Source organism: Littorina saxatilis, linkage group LG8 (assembly GCF_037325665.1).
Source record: "Littorina saxatilis isolate snail1 linkage group LG8, US_GU_Lsax_2.0, whole genome shotgun sequence".
Lineage (NCBI taxonomy): Eukaryota > Metazoa > Mollusca > Gastropoda > Littorinimorpha > Littorinidae > Littorina > Littorina saxatilis.
The window spans coordinates 62,962,914-62,970,461 of record NC_090252.1 but is presented as its reverse complement, the minus strand read 5'-3'; the positions used below and the strand labels follow the sequence as shown (position 1 = coordinate 62,970,461).

General features: G+C 47.0%; 1 long non-coding RNA gene across 1 annotated transcript; it reads right to left on the bottom strand.

Annotated features, from left to right (window-relative positions):
- Nucleotides 1–408: 408 nt before the first annotated feature.
- LOC138974069 (uncharacterized) lies at nucleotides 409–2,789 on the bottom strand. Its single transcript, XR_011458287.1, has 3 exons — nucleotides 2,238–2,789; nucleotides 1,613–1,726; nucleotides 409–1,228 (listed from the first exon to the last, which is right to left on the bottom strand). It is a non-coding gene; the product is annotated as an uncharacterized lncRNA (long non-coding RNA).
- Nucleotides 2,790–7,548: the final 4,759 nt, after the last annotated feature.

Genomic DNA, 7,548 nt, shown 5'->3' with positions numbered 1-7,548 from the left:
TGGGCCATCACTGGCAAGCCAGCACTTTGCCAGCAAAAACCCATCATTTATTTGCTGGCTTTTTGATGGCTTGCCATCATTTTGCCAGCAATTTGCCAGCAATTTTCCAGCAAAAACCCATCATTTATTTGATGGCTTTTTGATGGCTTGCCATCATTTTGCCATCATTTTGCCAGAATTTTGCCAGCAAAAACCCATCATTTATTTGATGGCTTTTTGATGGCTTGCCATCATTTTGCCAGAATTTTGCCAGAATTTTGCCAGCAAAAACCCATCATTTATTTGATGGCTTATTGATGGCTTGCCATCAAAAACCCAGCATTTTGCCAGCATTTCGCCAGCATTTTGCCAGCATTTTGCAGGTTTTTAGTTCCATATAAAAAAAAACTTTTTTCCATATATGTTCCGTTAATGGCCCTTTACCTGCTGAAATTACCGGGCCAGTTGTGGCCCGGCAAAATGCCATATTTCTGTCTTTACCATTGCCAGCAAAATGCCAATAAGTTGCAGGAAATATACCAATACCACTGATTCGGATAGAATGACGGCTCTATTCATGTACTCGATCTGCACAGTCTTGTTAGCCCATAGATGGTTGTTAGAAGTCTATAAATATGCTTTGTTTTGTCATTTTTTACTGTGAATGTAATAACAATAACAAAACACAGCACATCAATGGACTTTTCAACCCATGCTGGCGGCAAGACGTGCGCAAATAAAGCAAAGGGCAATGCTGTCAAGCTGTACATTAGCAATATGCATATGCGTAATTATCAAATTCATCAGTAAAATGCAATTGAAATGCTAATCACATTTGTCGTGTAACTTATCTGGCAAGTAAAGGCAGTGGTTTTGACAGAATATCGTCATCAACGCAGTTATAGCGGGCACAACAACAATACAGTAATATATATTAAAAACAAAACAAATGTAAAGCTTCCAAACAGCAACGACTCATTACCGAAACATTACAGAAACGTACGCTTTGTTTTCAGTTGCTCACTGTTTTATTTTATTTGTACAGCGTTCTAAATTTCACACTCGAGACATGATGACCAAAGGCAGGAATGTTTCTTGTTCACTTCCCAGTAAACCTCCGTAGGATTGTCTTGATTCTGTCATTTCTCTGTTCGCATCCGCAACGTTGAGATAACGCTTCTTTTCTTTGTCCTGACGTCGTAGCCTACGGTAAGCCATTGAAACTCTCAAGTCCTCCTGCCGTTCACCTCTTGAAACATGAAAGCAAACGAGTTTTGTTGGTTTTAATTCATTATTCCATATCACACACACACACACACACACACATACACACACACACACACACAACCAAACAACCAAACAAACGCAAGCATACACGCAGGCATGCAAGCAAACAGCACACGCACGCACGCACGCGCGCGCGCTCACACACACACACACGCGCACACACACACGCGCACACACACACACACACACACACACACACACACACACACACACACACACACACACATACACACACAGAGGCATTCTCACAGAGAGGACGACTTCTTGTAATCTATCATATTTTCTGAACTGACTAAAATGCCAAGCAGAAGTAAGGGGTCAACAGGAATATGTATTTTGATCTAACCTGCGAAGCTTACGTTGTCTCGGACAGCTCTCTTGCGTTTCTCTCAGGAACTGAGACCCAGGCGAGCTGCATCTTATCCAGTTGGGCAGTCAGACACTTGCACAAATCTTTGTCCTGGAGTGAATAGACACATACTCAATGTCAACATTCACAAGATGCAATTTGTTTGGTTACAAGTAAGCTTATGGTAATGCCTATGGTGCTTTTCTTTTGACAGAGACAAAACAAACTCAATCACACAAAGAAAGGAAAAAGGCACACACACACACACACACACACACACACACACACACACACACACACACACACACACACACACAACCGCGCGCGCGGGCGCACACACACACACACACACACACACACAACCGCGCGCGGGGGCGCAAACACACACACACACACACACACACACACACACACACACACACGCGCGCGCGCGCGCGCGCGCAGATTCTTTCTTACAGAGAGGACGACTTCTTAAAGTCTATTATATTTTGCGAACTGACTCAAACGTCCAGCAGAAGAAAGTTGAAAAAAAGACCGACAACGGAGGAAAAGAACAAGAAGATACTAGATCTAACGCCGTTGCGACGACCTGCTCACACAACTGTTACTTTGTGAAACTCACCACGCTTGCTTCTAGCCGGAGGAGATCGGACGCGTACTGAAATCGAAGAAGGTGCCTTGGAAATTCCTTAAAGTTGAATGCAAAACAAATAACCGGACATCTGCAGAACCACCGCGGGCCGGATTTAGTTGACAATGCGTCATCATCACGAGTGACGTCAAGATATTTCGACATTTGTTTGTACATTACGTCACTCCAAGTGAGAAAGTCATACCGCTGTGCTGTCGCAGATCTTCTTGCCAGCAATAATCCAGCATTGGCCCACTGCTGGCGTGCCAGCAAAAACCCACCTATAATTGCCAGCAAATCGCCACCTATGGCCCAATGCTGGCAAACAAGCACTGGGCCATCAATGGCGTGCCAACAGTGGGCCAATTAAGGCATTTTACTGGCCGACAATATTACTGGAATGCCAGAGATGGGCCAGTGATGGCAAGCCATAACTGGGCCTTTGTTGGCAAACCATAATTGGCCCAGTGTTGGGTTTTTTATGGCCAGCTTTACCAAACTTGCCAGCAAAAAGCCAGCAGTGGCCCAGTTCTGGCATGTTTATTGGGAAAATGCTATACCAGCCAAAAATAAACCAGATTGATATATATTCTGTTATAAACTTGAATCTTGTAGCAATCAATATTGTTTAAAGGTCTAGTAGTTGTTGTAGTCAAACGGTCCTATACAGTGCCTCTTTAACTTTCTCCCTCTCTCTCTCTACTTCTCTCTCTGTTCTAGATCATTCTTTTTATGCATGTTGTAGGTATGAATGTGGCGATGTGAATTGTGATGTAATGTATAATGTGTTGTAAAAAAAAAACCAGGAACAAAAAATATTAAAGAAAAAAAAAATAAACCAGAAAATATATCTCTGACAACAACGACTACAACACAATTCATGTCTGCAAAGGAAGCAGGACAGTTGCTGATTTCAGTACGTATCTAAAGAAGTAGATGCCCATATAGCGAGCAAAATTCCGTACAGATCTGTCTAAAATCTGTACAATTCTGTTTACTTAACATTCTGCCTGTAAGAAAATGTCTTCTTCAAGCACCTATGATACATGGGTATTGGCAATGATCGCAACATCCATTGTCATTTGTAATCCTGCGTTTTGAAGAATTTGACTGATCGCCCTTGATTTCAAAGCATTTCCATAAGTGTCCGGTAAATTCCCATTCCATGTTTTTAGTGAGTAGAGAATAGCTCGAAAGTCCGGGCGAAATTCCGGCCGGAATTGCGAGAGGACAATAAATGTTCGGGCAGAATTTCTGACCAATCAACGACGAGAATAGCTCGAAAGTCCGCGCGGCCGAATTCCGGCCGGAATTCTGCGGGGACATGGCGTATCTGGCGTTCCATAATGAAGACACGGGCACATTGTGCAACTCTCATAATGAAGCAAGGGTTACTCTCAGCAGCCACACATACACTCTCTAACCGACTGCTCCCTGCACAACTAAGGCAAACATCAGTAGATTGTAATGTGCGTGGCTACTGCCTTGCAGGTGCACTCACTGTACCATAAGCGAGGCCCGTTTGATAGCACGTGACAACTGAACGTCGATAGAAGAACCAGTCTGATCTGTCAGTGTTCTGATCCGGATTCTTCCTCCTAATACTTTTCACATTTCTCCCTATAACGCGCGTACTATACGCCAAATACCGTATGGTGTTGGGAATGACAAACCCGAATCTACCAAATGCCAACATTTGTTTTTCGTTGTGTTCTTTCTTTCTTTATTTTATTTTATTTATTGTGTTTTATATTTTAGTTGTTTTATGTGTGTGTGGTTTTGTGTTGATGTTGCTGCTGTAGTCAGAGGTTGTAGAGCAGACACAGACACGTCAAGCATTAATTCTGTACGCTGTAGCAGAATATTGAAGCCAGCCAGCCAGCCAGCCAGCCAGGGCTCGGGGAAAAGGCCGCTCCCTGTTGCTGGTGTGAACCACAGGAACTTCTATCAAAGCACAAGCTCCTGTGGTGTAAACTGCCTATCAGTCGCGCATGGTGGTGTAAACTGTGGTGTAAACTGTCAATCAGTCACGCATGGTGGTGTAAACTGTGGTGTAAACTGTCAATCAGTCGCGCATGGTGGTGTAAACTGTGGTGTAAACTGCCAATCAGTCGCGCATGGTGGTGTAAACTGTGGTGTAAACTGCCAATCAGTCGCGCATGATGGTGTAAACTGTGGTGTAAACTGTCAATCAGTCGCGCATGGTGGTGTAAACTGTGGTGTAAACTGCCAATCAGTCGCGCATGGTGGTGTAAAATGTGGTGTAAACTGTGGTGTAAACTGCCAATCAGTCGCGCATGGCGAAAGTCACTGACCATCTCTCGCCTACATCTCTTCAGTACCCCGTTTCTGAGCGGCAAGATATGGCGGGTGAAGCGAGGAAGGAGTGTTTCTTGGGGAATTTTCGCCGTGAGTAAAGCTAGGATTTGGCTAGAGTAGGTGAGCAAGCATGCGTGCGGGTGCTCGCTAGGCCAGAAAAAAATGGCGGCTGCACAGCAGACCAATCAATCAATCCAGGGCCGGACTAGGCAAAGAGGAGGGGGGGGGGTTGCCAGTGGTGGTCCAGGGGGATCGATGTACCTCTGCCCCTTGTGGGGGTCAGGGGGCGAAGCCCCCTGAAGCTGAAGGGTTGGTCATATTCTGAGATAGGAAAAAGGGTCGCTCATTGCATGAAACGGCATAAAATAAACAATATACTTTTTTTTTAAATAAGTGAGGTACATGTTTAGGCTGGGGGAGGGGGGGGGTTGCGCAACCCCCATAACCCCACCCCCCCCCCCCCCCCCCCCCGGTAGTCCGGCCCTGCAATCAATATGAGGCTTATATCGCGCGTATTCCGTGGGTACAGTTCTAAGCGCAGGGATTTTTTTTTAATTTTCTTTTTCAATGCAATTTATATCGCGCACATATTCAAGGCGCAGGGGTTTATTTATGCCGTGTGAGATGGAATTTGTTTTACACAATACATCACGCATTCACATCGGCCAGCAGATCGCAGCTTTTCACGGCCTATTATTCCAAGTCACACGGGTATTTTGGTGGACATTTTTATCTATGCCTATACAATTTTGCCAGGAAAGACCCTTTTGTCAATCGTGGGATCTTTAACGTGCACACCCCAATGTAGTGTACACGAAGGGACCTCGGTTTTTCGTCTCATCCGAAAGACTAGCACTTGAACCCACCACCTAGATTAGGAAAGGGGGGAGAAAATTGCTAACGCCCTGACCCAGGGTCGAACTCGCAACCTCTCGCTTCCGAGCGCATGTGCGTTACCACTCGGCCAGACCAGTGCACCAGATCAACAGTATCGGACAGTCGACCGGCCAGGGGTCAGACCAGTGCGTCAGATCAACACTATCGGACAGTCGACCGGCCAGGGGTCAGACCAGTGCGTCAGATTAACACTATCGGACAGTCGATCGGCCAGGTGTCAAACCAGTGCACCAGGTCAACACTATCGGACAGTCGACCGGCCAGGGGTCAAACCAGTGCACCAGATCAACACTATCGGACATTCGACCGGCCAGGGGTCAAGGGGTCGGACCAGTGCGTCAGATTAACACTATCGGACAGTCGATCGGCCAGGGGTCAAACCAGTGCACCAGGTCAACACTATCGGACAGTCGACCGGCCAGGGGTCGGACCAGTGCGTCAATCAATCAATCAATCAATATGAAGCTTATATTGCGCGTATTCCGTGGGTACAGTTCTAAGCGCTTGTCGAAGAGTTGTCAACACAGGACTAACAAAGAAACTAACATCTACAGACGGACACGAACCCTATCACACACTAGCAAACCCTGGTAAACATACAACAAACAACTGTTTAACAACAATGTACACATCAATAGCTAGGTCCAAACAAAATAATATTAAGCACAAAGAAAACACCTCTCACAGAGCACTGCACGAGAATGTTTTTTCGGGGCGCAACACATCACGTCGAACATGAAAGTCGCAGCCAGCTACGGGAAGAACTGAGTCTTCAACCTACTCTTGAACGCGTCAAGAGAGGGGCTCTGGCAAAGCTCAAGCGGCAGGGAGTTCCAGACGGAGGGGCCCGCGGAGGGAAATGCACGCTGACCAGCAGATGCGAGTTTCGAGCGAGGGATGTGGAGGCGGAGAGGGTCAGCAGCAGAACAAAGGGGACGGTTGGAGGGCTGGGTGTACAGGTCCAGGGAGGATTGAAGGTATTCGAGATCGGGAGCAGAGTCATTGAGACACTTGTAGACCAGAGTGGACAGTTTGTAGGAGATTCGGGTGTTGACAGGGAGCCAGTGCAAGGAGCGAAGTAGGGGGGTGATGTGGTCTCGCTTCGTCTTCCTCAACGTCAGCCTGGCAGCAGCGTTCTGGACTCGTTGTAGGCCATGAATGGATGAGGCGGGGAGGCCAGCCAGAAGGGAGTTGCAGTAATCCAGACGACTAAAGATGAGGGAGACAACCAGCTTGACACAGGCGTCGTGGGTGAGGTAGCGACGGATGGAGGCGATGCGTCTTAGGTGGAAAAAGCGGGTCTTGATGATGAAGGAGATGTGTGTCTGCATGGAGAGAGTGGAGTCGAGAAAGACGCCAAGGCTCTTGACAGCAGGGGAGAATGGAACAGTCGCGTCATCCAGCTGGAGGTCGGTCACAGCGAGGGAAGCAATCTTCTGTCGTGTTCCAACGAGAAGGGCCTCCGTCTTCTCAGATCAACACTATCGGACAGTCGACCGACCAGGGGTCAGACCAGTGCGTCAGATCAACACTGTCGGACAGTCGACCGGCCAGGGGTCAGACCAGTGCGTCAGATCAACACTATCGGACAGTCGACCGGCCAGGGGTCAGACCAGTGCGTCAGATCAACACTATCGGACAGTCGACCGGCCAGGGGGCAGACCAGTGCGTCAGGTCAACACTATCGGACAGTCAACCGGCCAGGGGTCAGACCAGTTCGTCAGATCAACACTATCGGACAGTCGACCGGCCAGGGGTCAGACCAGTGCGTCAGATCAACACTATCGGACAGTCGACCGGCCAGGGGTCAGATCAGTGCGTCAGATCAAACAAAGTATGTGTCAATGATCGAAGACAGCTCGATCTAGGCCTGAGAACAACACTGGTTACTTAATGCTACGATTCTGCAAAAAGTTTGAAACGAATGCAGTTACTTCTCATGTGATGGGAACTGCATAGAACATAGAGTCATTCTGTGCTGGAAGCAATGAGTTTAACTCGTCACTTCACTCTAGTTTAGAAGTTATTCACATTGTTTTTAGTGCAAATGAGAAATTAATTCTAACATGTTAGTCAAATAGTGCCA